Here is a 4278-nt window from a genome sequence, read left to right on the forward strand (position 1 = left end):
ATAGATGATTAGATAGAGGCAAGAAATGGAAAGATAAAAGGTGTGAGATAAGAATAGAAGAGTTGCAAATGGTGAAGCCAGAGGAAAGAACATAGATGGAGGGGAGGGGATGTATGGATACAATCCCAGGTGGGGCACTAGGAAAGATGGAGGGGGGATGAGGCTGGGGGGGGGGTGGGGGGGGGGGGGGGGGGGGGGGGGGGGGAGGGGGGTGGGGGGGGGAGGCTGTTTGTGATTATTTACCTACAACTGGACAATTCAATGTTCATACCATTGGGTTGTAAGCTACCCAAGTGGAAAATGAGGTGCTGTCTCTCCAAGTCGTGTCCGGCCTCACTCTGGCAACGGAGGTGGCCCAGGACTGAAAAGTCAGTATGGGAAGAGGAATTAAAATAGTTAACAACCAGAATATCCAGGCCAAGGCAGACCAAGCACAAGTGTTTGGCAAAACGGTCGCTGAGTCTACACGGTCTCACCAATGTGAAGGGGGCCTCATCGGGAACATCAGATACAGTGGATGAGGTGAGAGGAGGTGCACATGAACCTCTGTCTCACCTGGAAGGACTGCTGGGGTCGATGTGAGAGAGGAGATATATGTATAGGAAGGTATGAAGAATGGTCTCGACCTGAGACGTCACCCATTCCTTCTCTCCAGAGATGGTGCCTGTCCCGCTGAGTTACTCCAGCTTTTTGTGTCTATCTTAGGTATAGGGGTCCTTCCAAGTGAGGGAGTTATGGGCGTGTCCCACTTAGGCAATTTTTCAGGCGACTGAAAAACCAGCAACTGGAATGGCGCCTGTCAGAGTGGAACACACACACACACACACACACACACACACACACACACACACACACACACACACGACAGGCGGGGGACAGGGCAAGCGGGGGGGAGCGTTGTCTGAAATTCACACAGTGCAAAGCCAAGGTGATACAGACACACACCGAGATGAACAGGAAGGTTGGCGCTGTAATTAAGATGGCTAAAGCACAGTGTACGGTAAGTCCTTTAAAAGAGGAGGGACGGGGGAGAGGGGGGAGAAGGCGTGGAGACAACTTTCAATAAGCCAGAGATACCCGGCTGTAAAGTTCGGCGGACATTTAACATTACCGGTCGGTTATCCTTGGTTCTGAAAACTACTGCTTACGTTTTTTTTTCCCCAGTGAGCCAATGAAATTCAGCGGTCAGCAACGGCTACAACAATACAGGAGCCTATGAGGACCTTCGACCTCCCGGCAACCCACTAGGACCCCCTGGTGACCCACCTACGGCACGAGAGTTCTCGCTACTCTCAATGGCGGCTTCATTCTAGTCACCACTAATTTTTTATCATGTGTAGACTAGTTCCCAGAACGCGGGAACTCCTCACGGCCATGAAGGCGACTCCCTGGCAACCACCCACGAACATGTGGCGAACATGTGGCAACTCCATAGTCTCCTGCAGTCTCCTAAAAAGTCGTCTAAGTGGGACTGGCCCATTACTCCAGTACTTTGACTCTTCTCCTGCTATCAAGGCTTGCATATGTAAATTGCCACTGGGATAGAACAGCCAAGAGCATGACCCGAATCCCTGAAAGCATCAACATAAAGGGAAATAATGTAAGTTAAAGGGAAATTGGAAAACATTTTGTATTTTTCTCAAAGATTGCTGATGTGAGGTTGCAGCAGCAAAGGCCAAGAACTGCTACATTGTATGCTAATACATTTTGCTTGTATGGATTAGTAATGTAATGTATTTATCAAATTCCTTCCCTACCGAAACTCATTGCAGCTGTTTTGCATAAAACCTACTTTGATATAAAAGATACTATTCTCTGCGGGTGTTAAATGAAATAAGGGCCACAATCACAGATTATTTATGCAAAAAAGGTATTTAATCTCTGATATTATTATGTTGAATGCTCTCCCACTGAAAAATCGAGTAACATTTCACTGTTATAAGACAGAAATCTTGCTCAAAAGCAAAATTCCAAGAATTTGTGCTGCTTTTTGTTTCTTTGGCTAAACCTTGCCCTTGTTATATTGAGCCTTGTATTTCTTGTTTTTATTCCAGTAATTTCCAAACCCTTTTTGAATCCATCTGTTTATCTATCCCCTCTACCTCCCTTTTTCTCCCTTTGTTCTTTTTCCCGTTCTTTCCTCGATTCTGTGCACTGGCCATAATTCACTCACACCACCAAATGATAAATTTCACAGGCTCTTGTTGGGAGCAGTCAATATATTATTGTAATAAATGTGTTTCTCTTTGCAATCTATTAACCTGTCAATAAAACTAAAAGGACGATCTTCATGGAAGGATACTATACTATTTTGATCTTGAGAGGTGTACAAAATCATGAGAGGAATAGACGCACATAGTCTCTTGCCCAGAGGAGGGAAATTAAGGATCAGAGCACATAGGTTTAAGGTGAGGGGGGGGGGAATATTTAATAGGAACCTGAAGGGTAACTTCATACAAAGAGTAGTGGGCGTATGGAACGAGCTACCAGAGTAGGTAGTTGAGGCAGGGGCTATGCCAACTTAGACAGGTACATTGAATTCTATGCCTCAGAGGGCGGTGGATGCTGGTTCTCTGGATACTTTGGAGCTAGATAGGGCTCTTAAAGATAGCGGAGTCGGGGTATATGGGGATATGGAGAAAAGGCAGGAACGGGGTACTGATTGGAGATGATCAGCCATGATCACATTGAATGGCAGTGCTGGCTCGAAGGGCGGAATGGCCTACTCCTGCACCTATTGTCTATTGTCTATTGTCTACATGGACAGGACAGGTTTAGGGAGATACGGGCCAAATGCAGGCAGTTGGGACTAGTGTAGATAAGTCATGTTGGCCAGTGTGGGCAAGTCGGGCCAAAGGGCCTGTTTCCATGCTGTAAGACTCTATCACTCTATGACACAAATGAGGTGAAAATTCTGGTGATGCCTGGACAACGATGGCCACTATACATTTTCCCAGTTGGAGCCTATTGCGAATAGCCGGGCCTGGATGTTGATAGCCACAACCCTCATATGATGGATTAGAGTGGTTGATACAGGCCCTGGGAAGTGACCAATATGGACAAAGCAGGTCAAGCACTTGTGCATCTTAGAAACATGGAACCATAGAAAAATAGGTGCAGGAGTAGGCCATTCGGCCCTTCGAGCCAGAACCGCCATTCAATATGATCATGGCTGATCATCTAAAATCATTTGGTACACAAAAATGCTGGAGAAACTCAGCGGGTGCAGCAGCATCTATGGAGCGAAGGAAATAGGCAACGTTTCGGGCCGAAACCCTTCTTTTTATCTACTGGCATACACATCTAAAATCAGGTCCCGTGCCGGCTTGATCCCCATATCTCTTGATTCATTTAGCCATGAGAGCTAAACGTAACTCTCTCTTGAAAACATCCAGTGAATTGGCCTCCACTGCCTTCAGTGGCAGAGAATTCCACAGATTCACAACTCTCTGGGTGTAAAGGTTTTCCTCATCTCAGTCTTAAATGGCCCACACCTTATTCTTAAACTGTGACCCCTGGTTCTGGACTCCCCCAACATCACGATTTTTTTTCTGAAACATCTAGCCTGTCCACTCCTTTAAGAATTTTATATGTTTCTATAAGATACCCTCTCATCCTTCTAAATTCCAGTGAATACAAGCCCAGTCGACCCATTGACAGTCACCCACAGTCGACCCAGTCGACATTATATGTCAGTCCCGCCATCCCAGGCTGGCTCCTTATCTGTCCTGCATTTCTTTTCATTATTGTGGTGCAACTTTCTCTCTTTTTGAAGGTGCTGCCTGATTGCTTCCTTGATTGGGGAAGGATCTTTCACTGATATGGTGATTGCTATCACGGTGAATCTCAGCAGGTTAATCAACAATGGAGCCATGGCAGAGGCAGCTGTCCGGACTTACTCCAAGATCCCCAGTGTACTTTCTAAAGGAGCTTGCTCAATAGCATTCAAGAGGGGAAGGAGCCAAGCTGCCACCTCCAACAGGATCCCACCTCACCTCTCACCCCATCAGCCGTCGCAAACAGTACATAATCCTCTGGCATTTTCGCCACATCTTCCCATCTCCACACCTTTCCATTTTCGGCAGAGACCGTTCCCTCTGCAACTCCCCGGTTAACATCCCTTCCCATGGTGGCACAGTCACAGTGGCGCAGCAGTAGAGTTGCAGCCTTCCAGCACCTGGCGACCCGGGTTTGATCCCGACTACGGGTGCTGTCTGTATGGAGTTTGTACGTTCTCCCCGTGACCTGCGTGGGTTTTCTCCAAGATCTTCGGTTTCC

This window comes from Leucoraja erinacea, chromosome 24 (assembly GCF_028641065.1).
Source record: "Leucoraja erinacea ecotype New England chromosome 24, Leri_hhj_1, whole genome shotgun sequence".
Classification (NCBI taxonomy): domain Eukaryota; kingdom Metazoa; phylum Chordata; class Chondrichthyes; order Rajiformes; family Rajidae; genus Leucoraja; species Leucoraja erinaceus.